This window comes from Neoarius graeffei, chromosome 23, assembly GCF_027579695.1.
Source record: "Neoarius graeffei isolate fNeoGra1 chromosome 23, fNeoGra1.pri, whole genome shotgun sequence".
NCBI classification, from domain to species: domain Eukaryota; kingdom Metazoa; phylum Chordata; class Actinopteri; order Siluriformes; family Ariidae; genus Neoarius; species Neoarius graeffei.
This window is the reverse complement of record NC_083591.1, coordinates 14,720,350-14,734,472: the sequence shown is the minus strand read 5'-3', so window position 1 is coordinate 14,734,472 and position 14,123 is coordinate 14,720,350. Positions and strand designations below refer to the sequence as shown.

The following is a 14,123-nucleotide window of genomic DNA, read 5'->3' as shown; positions in this document are numbered from 1 at the left end:
AGTGACCTTGACAGACGTTTTGACATCAAAATCTAATCATTTCATCTTTGTCCCAAAGTGCACTAATGGTGAAAGTTTGGTGAAATTCTTTTCATTAGTCTTTGAGATATGGCATTCACAAGGTTTGGGGATAGACATTTGACCTCACAGTAATCTTGACCTGTGACCTTTTAACCTCAAAATCTAATCAGTTCATGTTTGTCCCAAAGCACACAAATGGTGAAAGTTTGGTGAAATTCCTTTCATCAACCTTTGAGATATCGTGTTCGCAAGGTTTCGGGACGGGCGCGCGCACGGACAACCCAAAAACATAATGCCTCCTGCACCTTAAGGTGGCGGAGGCATAAAAAACAGAGGATGCGAGTGTGTGAATGAAACATGAAAGACCGACTACAGTAACGGAAAGCGAGAAGAAAAGACGCTATGTTGTGAAGGAAAGGAAACGCAGGACCAAACTCATAAATATCGGCACTCAGCGAGCACCTCGGTGTGATCAGCTGTTCGTTTAGCGACAGAATGATGGAACTGTTAGTGCACAGTCAAGGTAAACCTGCGCATGCGCACATGGACTTCCTCTGTCTGCTTGACTGCGCAAAGCGAGCGATTTCATGCACATTATTTGCTCGGGAATCCCCTCAAATTAAATAACTTCCCAGCCACAGAATGGCCTGATATTTTGTGAGATATTACAGAAATAAACATGTATCAGAATGACCAAATTTCACCAATTTTATGAAATCGAAAGGCCGTCTCGCTTCAAGTTAAAAATTTTACAAACATTTATGAAGGTTGTACGAAGGCTTGAAACATAAAACTGCCTCCATTTGCTTCTCTTTAGTTTTCAGCAGTCTGTAAAATGAGAGCTCTGATTTCTTGTTAAATCTGTTTGCACAACAGCTCTTTCCCATTTTAGATCTATTTTGTGTGCGTTTTCACAGCATTAGAGCTGCATTACTTCCAGCTATGGTGAAGTTATGCTCACTCCTCTGCTGTTTAAACAATGCAATTACAGCGAGGAAAAAAAAATGAGATAACACACAACCTGATAATCACGGTTTATTTCATCGCACACGGGTTTTTTTTTATTTCCTTGCTTCAAATTATCATAAATTTGTATTGCAATTTATCATCACATTCCAACTTGAAACATTTCACACTATAATGATCATTTACATTGTTCAGCTATGAGGTGAAACTCATGTTTGAATGAGGAAAAGGTGTGCAGAGAGCTGATAAACTGAACTCATTTACACGATTTGATCAACTTCATGCTTAGGCTGAGACGTAGCAAGATTCTGCCATTATTGAGCATGGTGGATGATCTTGTAATAAGTAGGCATAAGATAAATAGTATATTGTGATACGTTTGTAGGTTGTAATAATGAAAATATCTTGTTAAAATGTGTAAAAACATTTTGAGATCATAAACTTTTCACATTATAACATGATACTGATCTATTTCACTTTTTTTCTGGTGTGACAGCAATACATTTCCATTTAAAAAAAAAAAAAAAAACACCACACTGCAGTTTATCAGCAAGAACCCAGGCGTAGTCGTCTGCCCTCAAAACGCACTGAAATGTTACAAAGCTCTAACACTGGAGACTGGCAGCCATGGCCTGAAGGTTAGAGAAGCAGCTTTGGACCCAAAGGGTCGCTGGTTCAATTCCTGGGACCGGCAGGAAAAATGTAAGAGGAGTTGAGTGAATGAACAGCACTTTCTCCTCCCTCTGTGTCATGGCTGAAGTGTCCTTGGAGCAAGGCACCTAACCCAGAGCATAGCTGCCCACTGCTCTGGGTATGTACGAGTGTGCACACTGCTCACTTTTGTGTGCATGTGTGTGTGTTCACTGCTTCAGATGGGTTAAATGCAGAGGAGGAATTTCACTGTGCTTAAATCTGTGCTTGAGTGTACGTGTGATAAATAAAGGCTTCTTCTTCACTGCACATGACTAATGATTTTCTGTAATTGTACTGTATTTAGATTAGAGCAGAACTACGATAAAGACCATAGACCACACACGTGCACATGGACACAGTCTACACTGATCCACAGGTAGTGGTTCATACAGGAGCGCAGTAATGTTTTCTACACGTTGTACGTGTGTTTGTTGGAATGAGGCAGGCTGGGCCGAGTGTGTGTTGCGCACACTGTAATTACAGCATGAAGTGCGAGCACTTGAAGGCTTTCTGCATCCATTTCTCAGCCTCCACTACAGAAGACAAGAGCAAACTGCAGCACTGGAACTAATTATCTACTAAAGAAAACAAAGGGCTGAACTCTCTGTGAAAGGTGTGTGCGTGCACGCGTGCGTGTGTGCATTACTGCTAGTTTATGTGGCTGCTTCCTCTTCTGGGACACTGCATAAGGCAATCTACTAAACACACACACACGCAGCTTTGGGATGCAGCTGAAAAAAGGGGCATGATGGTTTTGGGGGGAATTTTTTCCCCCCCACCAATGTTTCCATTAAGATGATCCAAATATGGACAAAAACAACAAAATATTAATGCAAGCACTCATAACCATGGGCTATAAAACACACAAACAGATGCACAGCGAGGCCAGAAAGAAATTTCTGCACTTGAGAGACTGCACATTCTCTTAAAATATGAACGCCCACATTTGTTTACTAACCTTCCATTCTATAAAATGGATGTAATTTATACAAAACTGATTCTTCACTCAAACACCTTGGATGTGAACTAAAACAATGGCCAAGTTTACAGGTGGTTTCTCACCTTTTGGTCTATTTCTGGGAAAACACCAAACAAAAAACAAACAAACATTGTCGTTCAAAACAGGAACCAGATCCTCCATCTGTAACAGATCCTCAGTTGTAGTTTGTCGCAGCCGGTAACATAACAGAAGCGAGTGTGACAGTGAAAGTGTCCAGAAGAACTGCAGCTGGTTCTGCAAGATGCTCAGTAAAACCTACAGCTCATTTCCTTATAAAACTGCACTCATTGTACCCGAGACTACTATTGTTTTTAATTAAAATGTTTCTACATTTAAAAAAATACCACGGAGCAGTAAACAATAAAAAATGAAACAAAATCAATATTTGGTGTGAGGAGTATTTGCTTTAAAAAAAAAATCAGCCTCGGGTACAATTTATACAGCTTTATAACAGAATATAATCTTACTTTTCAGGATTTATTGTTTTTATTTAATCGTATTTTTGCCTAATTTACAAACAATTTTATTATTTTGCTTTTACTGACTCGTTTGTTTTTAATTTACATACCATTTTTAGGATTTCTTCTGCTTTTATTTATTTTATTTGTGCATAGATTTGCTTTTTATCTTACGAATTGCTTTTAAAATTTCTCTGATTTTTATTTATTTTCTTTTATTTCACAAACTGCTTATTACTTTGGAAAAATGGGCACTGGTCTCAAATAGAACCTCCAACATTTTGAGGGTCAAGGTCAAGACCACAGTGACCAAAAAGTTTTTTAAAAACCACCAAAAAAAAAAAAAACTCTGAGCTCAGACTGCAGGAGCGCTGCCTTGGAAAGACTCCTCCCACATACACACTGATTGGATCACTACCTGCCTCATTTGCATACACTGCGCTGTCATTGGATGGTTTGTTGGTCATTTACATATGCAAAGGAAGGGGTTTTGGTCACACGCACTTTTAAAACCCATTGATAAAAACTTCCCCGCTCTGCTGATTTATTATTATCAATTATAAATAAATGGACTAGACTAAATCAATCACTTTCAAACATGTTTATGCTTATTGCATTCCACTGAGCTTTAGCGCTGGGCCATTTCCGGGAAATAATGGCCCTTTTCCACGACCCTTTTTCAGCTCACTTCAGCCCAACACGGCTCGCGTTTCGACTACCTCAGAGCAGCACAACTCAGCTCGCTTCAGCCTTAAGGCCTCTGCATGCTCGTGCGACAAGGCTTTCGCAGATAGCTTTTCGCAGACAGTTGTAATTTATTGTTGAGCGGGGATAATAGGCATGCGCGATGTTATTCACCGGCACAACGCAAGGGGGCGCGAAGTCGCTAGGAGTAGTTGGTGGGTGTGGTTAGTGGAGTGTTTATCCTCCGGTTACTTATAATGACTAGAACTTTTTTTTTTTTTTTAATAATGACTAGAACTGGAGTCGTATAGATGTACGTACTTCCTCAATCAACCGCTCTTCATGCTGCTCCATCTTCGCTCGTGTTTTTAAAAATGCCGGTCGTGAAAACAAACCAAACCGGGAAAATAGGGAAGCGGAAGTGCGTGTACAGCGGACCAATCAGAGCCCTCTTGTCTGCGGCGCTGTCTGCGAGGCTTCTGCGGTGGTCACAATTTTTGGGAGGTGCGCGCAGAGCGTCTGCGAAGGTGGGGGGGCTACGCAGACACTGTCTGCGACGCTGTCTGCGAGGACTGGGTTGGCAGCATAAATTGGCCTTTACTCAGCACCCAAAACTCGCACGGTTTTGGAGTGGGGCTGAAGCGAGCCAAACCGAGCCGAGTGGGGCTCGGGGCGTGAGGAGACACTCCCCTGTGCACTGATTGGTGAGGAGGAGTGTCCTCACATGCCCACACACGCCCCACGAGCACGCTGGGATCTGTAAACACCGTAAACCCGGAAGAATAATAATTATGAATTACGAGAATTTCTGAAGCCTTATGCGCCTCGCCTCATCTATACGCTCTTGCCAGTATCTGTTGGCGTTGTCGGTGACAACAAGCCACAGCACCAAGACCAGCAACACTAACGACTCCATGTCCTCCATGTTTATTGTTTACTATCCGGGTCGTGAGACTACCGCTTAAAAGGCCACTGATGTCACTGTTTGCGCTGCCTAACGACATCACGTGACGTCCACCCACTTTCGCTAACTCCACCCAATGTGTCCACCCACTTCCAGCCAGCACGGTTCAGCGCAGTTGTAGTCGAAATGCAACTCCAACAGCCCCGCTCAGCTCGACTCAGCACGGCACGGCTCAGCCCAACTCAGCCGCATTGGTAGTGGAAAAGCGGCATAAGAGTTTCGGTCATGGCGACAGCGTGTGTCTGTCAGCCTCAGTTTGGAGGCTTCAGTTTCGAAAACTGTAAGAGGTAAGAGTAGAATAATATAAAAGTACAGACACTTGGTATATTTTACTTCTGTGATTTTTAAATTGTTCATTTTTGGATTACGCTTCATTTTTGTGGCTACTGCCTCATAGAGTAAATATATATATGCTATATTTACTGTATGGACATGGTATCAGAAAACAATTTTATTTATAAGCAGTAACCACATGGACCCATAGGGTACTTTTTTTTTTTTTTTTTCACAATATCTTCCAAAAGATATTCATCATAAGTGCTACCGGGCAAGGTTTGTTTTTGCCTGGCAACACTTGTTTATTTTGTTTTCATTCACTCATACTTGTTTTTATTTTACAAATGATTTGTTAGGATTTCTCTTCTTTTTATTTACACCCATTCTTGATTTTATTTCACAAACTATTGATGATCAACTCTGATTTTTATTTACTCAAAAAATTACTTTAGGGTTAGTTTTTTCCCCGTTTTTATTTACTCACTCATTCTTGTGTCTCACTTTACAAACTATTTTACATGGCATATTTTATTTCAGTGTACTTACATTCTTGTTTTTCTTATATTGTCTCTTAAATACTGCCTTTATTATTGCTCATATTATGCCTCTACTTGATTCTTTTATTTTCCTTCTAATTGCCTTGTGAAGCATTTTGAACTGCATTTTATGTATGAAAGGCACTATACAAATTATTAACATATAGTATAAACTGTTTAAAAAAATGACATTTCAATATGGAATGTCATGAAGAATTTTGGGGGTTTTCCCCCCAGTGAAAATCTTACTGCGAAACCTGATTGTGCCTCAAAAGTTTGCTTTTATGGCAGAATCCTGTACATGGAAGTGTCTATACACAGAAACGTGGAACATGTAGTCCGCGTACAATCTTTAAAATGCTTATTCTTGTCGTGATCTAATGCCTGAGCCACACTAAAACTATAAATTGGGCTCATCCTGAGCCAGATTTGCTCAGAAAACCTCACAGAAGCCTGTCTGAGATTTAGGGATAGCCGTACGCAGAAAAAAACATCCATGTGAAGAACACCACACTGGCATTACCTCAGAGAATTTACTACATGAACCAATCCACTGGTAAGCCTCAAGATCCCAAGATTATAAAGGCTATGTTATAGTTTGCTAAAAAATCAAATTAAAAAAAAAAAAAACAGCATGTAGCGCAGTGGGATGGAGATCTTTAGGACAGATTAATCAGTACCAGAGTGATGAAATGAGGAAAGTGAATGGAACAAAAAGGCTCTCATAGTCTACAAACTAGCAGCTCATCTGTTAAACACTTAATCTCGTGGTGGCATGGGCATGTGGAACTGCCAGAGGATACGGTTCATACGGCTCACTTCTCTTTATTAATGACGTGACTCCCTACAGCAGCAATACTCTCAATTAAAGTACCATGAAGTGAACAAATGCATCAGAACTTCAAAATAGAGAAAAACCTATGAATGAGTCTGAGCGTCCAAAGTTTTGACTGGTACTGTAGATATATACTGCAAATCTGATTTGAACACACATCAGTGTTAACTTGTTTCCCATGAAAAACGGAAAAATAGAAGACAACTGCATCTAAATTTCTCTCTATCTGAGCATTTCGGATGAGTTTAAATGTTTGTGTGTGGTTCCCTTTTTTTTTGTAGTTAAGGTAGGGATTTATGAAATCTGGCAACCCTACTCACAAATTTCAGCAGGAATGCTTTCTAGCTGCACATTTATGTAAAAACCTTGTGCTTTTTTGCTTCGTCATGTCCCAATCCACACATCTAGTCTGGAGAGAAGAAAAAATGCAAAACAAAGAACAAGCAAATAGCCATTCTACAGTTTGGCTCAGTATACATATTCACTTGGGATGCACACTCTGTTCAATCCAAATAATGTATTCACATTTAAAACGCACACACACACGTTGTCATTGAGTCACTAAACCTCAAGTCCAGTCTCGAGTCCCCAGTGTTCAAGTCCAAGTCATTCAAGAAAATTTCAAGTTGAGTCCACTATTGAGCCGAGTCAAGTCCGAGAACAAGACTCCAACTGCACCATTTGACGGTGGATGTTGCTGCCTTTATGTGAAAGTGTCTCTGCTACTGTGTTGGACTAACGTTACTGCTCGACTGTCCCATTTTAATTAATGGAGCACTTGCATGTGACGTCACAGCCGATCCAGATTGTGACAGACGCCATCTTGTCGGTCAAACGCCATATTTCCGCCTTCTACTTCTGGTTCTGCTTTTACTTCTACCTTTTCTTCTGGAAAAACCTACTATATACAATTCTACTACAACGGCTACGGCTACAAGCTCTCCCTACCTGTGCACGTTTTTATGTTTTTTGTGTGTATTTTTGCGTGTTGTTCGTCTGTACCGGACTTCAATATCCACTACAACCGTATGGACTTACTGGACATTGGTTTCCAGCAGAAAATGACGGTTTGTAGCGAATTCCATCGCATGCACAACATTCCGGACAAGAAAAAAAAAAAACATTCCGGACGAGATAGCGAGACCAGCGGGGTCTCCGTGGATTGTTATCGGAAGCAAAGCGAAGGAGGCGGCGCTGGGAGCGGAAGCAAAAGCGAGGCTACAGGCAGAGCCGGCCTGTTGACTAAGCTCAGGAAACAGCCACTCAAACCTCCACTGCCAAGCCTCTACCTCTCCAACGCCAGATCCATGTAAACAAGACGGACGATTTGGAATTACAGCTGGAATTACCTTATTCTATTCTATAATCGGCTGGTCAGTGCTATACTCAATACTTAAGTGACTTACCCGTCCAATGAGGATTCTTGTTTACAAGATGCCACATCTGAGTCGCTGACAAATCCTGAATTTCTGTAAAGATAACTGTCCAGAGATTTATAGGCACGCAGTGCTTCACCACTGAACAGCGAGGGAAAGTTAATGAGGTAATTATACACGTCCGGGTATTCCGCTGGCAGTTCAAAATCCGGTCGTGAAAACTCCATCCGGTAAGCCATAAGGGTCACAAATCTGTAGATCGTTTATTTTAGACATATATCTAGTTATCTGTTCATTAGAAAAATGAGCCGTGTAGTCCGTCGGTTGAAATTGATCCATTCTGTACACGAGTGCAGCAGTATTCAGCTGTGTTTTTGACCGACAAGATGGCGGTTGTGTACTTTCCGGTCACGTGACTGCAAGATCTCTATAGGCTACAGATAAAAAGCTTGTTCATCGCTCAGCAAGCTCTGCCCACTATCAACAGGGCAAATAACATGAGAGAGGGTTAACACTAGCTAGTTCATCACTCAACAAGCCCCGCTATCAACAGAGCAATGAACATAGCGTGTCACTTCCTTCTCTGAGTGGAGTCTTGCCAAATGATGATTGAAGTTCAAGGTTGTCCCCGTCGTCTCGTCGATAGTTCTTCTACACATGGAACACATTAGCAGTGCATTTTTTCCCCCTGCACAAAAAGTCTGTATAAGCAAAGCAGACAATCCTAGCGGCGTTCTCTCCAGGCATTTTAGCGCCATTAACATTAGTTTGTTCCTGAACATGACGTATGAACAGGTGAACGTGCGTTCTCTTGCATGAAATTAGTATAAAAATGAATGTAGATATAAATATCTTATGCCAAATTATTATGGCATGTTACAAAAAATAAAGAAAAAATCCGAGTCCTCATATCCAACTTACGAGTCTGAATGCAGTGAATGCACGAGTCCGAGTCATCAGTGCTCAAGTCCAAGTCAAGTGACAAGTCCTTAAAATTAGGACACGAGTCGGACTCGAGTACTACAAGACAAGTACGGTATGTGTGTGTATGTGCATACTGAAAGACTGGCACACAATCTCAACCCGTGATCTGTGATCAGTTAGTTACGAACACTGTCACAATATCACTGCATGTCAAACTAACTTTTAACCTCAGAATCATTCAAAACCAAAGTGCAGGAGCAACATTTTTAAAAATCTCACCGTCCTGCCACTTAGAAAATTTACTGCATATTATTGGGTTTTCAAATTCCTTTCAGAACCACATGCATATTTTAAGATTCTTACTTAAAGCAAGTATCGTACTTAGTATTTAAACGCATTCAAATATTAATCAAATCAGTAATTTTATACCATCACAGACCAGTAGCTCCACACTATCTACATCACAAAACTTGGAAATTAAGTTGCTTTCTTCAGCAAAGAAAATCACAACAAAGCAACACTGTTCATCTGTTTATATACTCACGGTAATGTCTTCTTTAAGCAATATTTTACCTCTCAAGTGACACAGGATTCATGTCTTTTCTTTAAAAGAGATACGCAGAGCCTTTATTTTAAAATACATTTCTGAGTGGATAGTATCTCCATCCTTGACTCTTGTATGCTGCATAAATGGGAATTAAAAAATATATATTTTTGAGAGTTAAATTCGAGCTGCCCCGCTGAGCCAGCCAGCCCTGAGTGCGCGACGTCACTGCGGCAACCGGTTTTAAGGTCGAGGCCTTTTACAGCTATAGACCAAAGTCATAGAAATAAAAATGTATGGTGAAAGTAAGAAATACCGTCACCGACTTGCTCAACTAAGACTGATTTGACTTCATTGACTGTGGGTTGACTCTCATTAAAACAGGATAGGTGCTATAACTTATGCAACATACATGTACTGTACATGCATGCATTTTCACTGATAAAACATAAAAGGCTAATTAAATAATCAGATGAACTGAGACAATCGCATTCTGAAGCAAATTAAATAATCTTATACTGGTAACTTAAACACACAATACAAGTTACATGTATTAATCTAAATGCAGGTAAACAACGCATTTTTGTTGTTTTTTTAATCCAAATGAGAGTCGGAGCTTACCCATCTGTGTTCTCGTTTCTTGAAGGCCGATCTTGTGGCCGATTTGTTTTGAAACAATCTGACTTTCAGTTGTTCGTTCAGTTCTCCGTTCATTCGGTTCTTCCATGTAAGGGTGAGATGGCAGCAATATCCAGTTTAGAAATAAGACGACTGCTCCACTCATTTCACTCCATACTGTGTATTCCACCATTACTGCTCGGCTCAGGCAATTACTAAAACCCGGGACAGAACGGGAGGTCACCAGTTTTAGCAACAACCGCGGGGAGGTCACTGGCACTGCCCGAGCGATATGTCCCGTCCCGGGTTTTGCCAACAACCGTCGGCTCACTCCAGCAGAACTGGTGCAACTAAACCCACTTTCCTTTAAAAAAAAAAATAAGCAAATAAATAAAATTAATACTTTCCTTTTCTTGTAGTTTTATTTAATTGTTGATACTGCACCCTCTTTCAAAACGGGCTTATAGTCAGCGCTCCTTAACAGATCAGAGGTCTCATACGAGTCTTCAGTAAAATGTGCAGAGCAGAGGAGAGGCCACTTCGTAGGCACCCAATGTGCCCTTGAACTTCTCACAAAACGCATCCAAATCTTTGCATTTTGAACATTCTTGGGCCATGAATGCAACGTAAATCCAGCTTCTGTCGTGTTGCTGCACCGGCCAAAAACACATCTACATGGCATTGCGATAAATTAGCTCAAAATGGAGGATCAGAGTTGAAGTCAGCTCTGTGTTGTAGTATAGCGGAAATGGCGATGAAACCGATAGCCTTCCTGCTGTGACGTTACGGACGTCAAGGTCATTCACTCAGACCGCTACCTATATAAATCACTTTAATCGTAAAAATTACTATCTTAGATTTAATGTTAACGCTTAAAACTATTCCTATTCCATTTTTGAGGTCTCAAAGCATTTATAAACGAAAGTGAGGCCATGGCTCTGCGTATCTGCTTTAAAGACCTCCAACACACATAACGGCAGAACAAACATTCCAACACGATCAGCGCTAATCGGAGCTACCACTATTTATACATGCCTGTTATAAAAGAATAGCTATTATAGTAAAGGATATATCATCACTTTTAAACACCTATTTTGGTGTTTAATTTATGGAAGGAATAAACGTTTGTCAGGGACAGAAGGTGATCAGACCTGAGTGGCGTTACAAGTACCACCAGAAAGCATGTTTTGAATAAGTGCATGCCCAAAAGTGTTTTATTCCTCTTATAGAGATCTTGCAGTCACGTGACCGGAAAGTACACAGTTGCCATCTTGTCGGTAAAACACACAGCTGAATATTGCTGCACTCGTGTACAGAATGGATCAATTTCAACCGACAGACTACACGGCTCATTTTTCTAATGAACAGATAACTAGATATATGTCTAAAATAAACGACCTACAGATTAGTGACCCTTATGGCTTACCGGACGGAGTTTTCACGACCGTGTCAGTGGATGTTGAACTGCCAGAGGTGGAATACCCAGACGTGTATAATTACCTCATTAACTTTCCCTCGCTGTTCAGTGGTGAAGCACTGCGTGCTTATAAATCTCTGGACAGTTATCTTTACAGAAATTCAGGATTTGTCAGCGACTCAGATGTGGCATCTTGTAAACAAGAAAATAATCCTCATTGGAGGGGTAAGTCACTTAAGTATTGAGTACTAAAACTGACCAGCCGATTATAGAATAGAATAAGGTAATTCTAGCTGTAATTCCAAATCGTCCATCTTGTTTACCGTGGATCTGGCGTTGGAGAGGTAGAGGCTTGGCAATGGAGGTTTGAGTGGCTGTTTTCTGAGCTTAGTCAACAGGCCGGCTCTGCAGCCTCGCTTTTGCTTCCTCTCCCGACACCGCCTCCTTCGCTTTGCTTCCGATAACAATCCACAGAGACCCCGCTGGTCTTGCTATCTCGTCCGGAATGTTGTGCATGCGATGGAAATCGCTACAAACCGTCATTTTCTGCTGGAAACCAATGTCCAGTAAGTCCATACGGTTGTAGTGGATATTGAAGTCCGGTACAGACGAACAACACGCAAAAATACACACAAAAAACAAAAAACGTGCACAGGTAGGGAGAGCTTGTAGCCACAGCCGTTGTAGTAGAATCGTATATAGTAGGGTTTTCCAGAAGAAAATGTAGAAGTAGAACCAGAAGTAGAAGGCGGAAATATGGCGTTTGACCGACAAGATGGCGTCTTTCACAATCTGGATCGGCTGTGACATCACATGCAAGTGCTCCATACCGCAGCAATTTACCAACATTAACTTTTTTTTATTATTATTAAAGTACTACTCATACCTTTCATCCATTTCGATCTACATTTAACATTCTGGAACCCGATAAATCAAGTTATCATTTTTGTTATAGCAGCAATAAACAGTTATTTCCTCACCAGTCTCTCTCTATCTTCTGGTTAATAAGACAAAAAAAAAAACCAGAGGTTATGTTACAGAGAAACTGCAAACCACAAAACCCTGCCTTCTGAAAACTTTCCCGTGTTCATTCAGTGCTAGTCATGGTACACACTTTATACGCGTTTACACACAAACTATCTGTTTACATAACACCTCCAACAAGTCTAGGTGAATTTGCTCTTACTAAAGAAACAAACAGTCATGTATTAAAATGAGCAGAATAATAAAAATAATAATAAATTCTGATTTGCTTTCCAGGCTAAGCAGCTGCGTTAGAAAGATACAGGGTGTTTAAAAAAAAAATGTGATATCATTTCACAATCTAATAACTTTGCCAATTCTCATTCAACTGACCTCAAATTTTAACAGCATGTGTGGAAACAGGTCAAAATTTTATGTTCAATGTTTTTTGTTTTTATCTTTTTAGGTATAGAAATGCCATTCACTGGAAAAGAAAAGGCGTTTTGTGTGTTAGAGTGCGCTCGAACACAGTCGAACAAGACTGTACAGCGTGCATTTATGAGAGAACTCTTTAAAAATACACCAACTGCAATGCAGATTCGGACATGGCACACAAAGTTCAAAGAGGAAGGCTGCCTGTGCAGAGCAAAAGGATCTGGACGACCAGGTTCGTGAAAACCTCTTCTCCAAGAAGACCAAGAGCATGCCTGGAGACCCAGATTCCTCCAACGACAGTTTGGCGTGTCCTGAGGAAACGTTTATGAATGAAACCCTACAAGTTGCACCTTGTTCAGCGCCGTGTCTCAGGCGGCGCACATTTTGAAAATTTGTGAAATCATTCACGGAATCCACATACCTTTTAATTTCTCATCCAAATTTTGAGGAATGAATCTTATATCGCGCAACATTAAGCCGGTTCAGTTTCATTTGCCTAGACTATGTAGGTTCTGGGATATTTACATCTCAAATAATATCAAATTTTTTGAAACACGCTGTAATCATTAACTCCTGACCAATCAGAATTGAGAATTCAACAGCACTCTGGTATAAAGTATAACAAAAGTATAACTGAGAATAAAACATTTCCAGGAGATGCACATACAGTGGGTTTATGACCCAACCCTGATCTGTACTTCTCCACAACTTTGTCTCTGACCTGTTTGGAGGCTCCTTGGTTTTCATGTTGCTTGCTTAGTAGTGTTGCAGAGTCATGGTGATGATACACGGGGCAACTTTTTGGGCAATGTTGCCGAGCAATGTTGCTGGGCAATTGCGTTTTGACTCTTTTCTATTGAGATTGGGCAACATTGTTTCTTTCTGAATGGTTTTGATAATCTCTGGCAACTTTTTGAGATAAGCCAATCAGAACGCGAGTATCGAATCATGTGACCTCCGGTGAGGTTCGGATCAGAAATTTCAAACAAATATGGCGGCCGCTCAGTGTCAGTGGAGTGAAGAGATGGAGAGACTCCTCATCTGTTTTTACGCCGGTAAGTTATTTTAATATTCTATATGGAGGAATTTACCTCACCAAAGCTCTAAAAAACAACAGACAGCTTGATTAAATGGTCACAGCAAAAATTAAGACATCGATTTTTTTTTTAGCTAACTGTAAACTGCCATTGCTAACTGTTGTTGCCCATTGTTAGTTGCCCTGAAAAGTTGCCCTGTGTCTCACCTAGTTGCTCGTTGCCAGCAACATTGCTCGGCAACATTGCCCAAAAAGTTGCCCCGTGTATCATCACCTTCAGGGTCCTTCCAGAACAGGTTGATTTATACAGACATCATGTGACAGATCATGTGACACTTTGATTGCACACAGGTGGATCTTAATCAACTAATTATGTG

The 14,123-nt window shown here is 40.7% G+C and overlaps 1 protein-coding gene across 3 annotated transcripts in view; it reads right to left on the bottom strand.

Moving 5' to 3' along the window:
* rsrc1 (arginine/serine-rich coiled-coil 1) overlaps positions 1–14,123 on the bottom strand; it is a 258,504-nt gene that overhangs the window by 210,058 nt on the left and 34,323 nt on the right. The gene's annotated exons all lie outside the window — the stretch shown is intronic.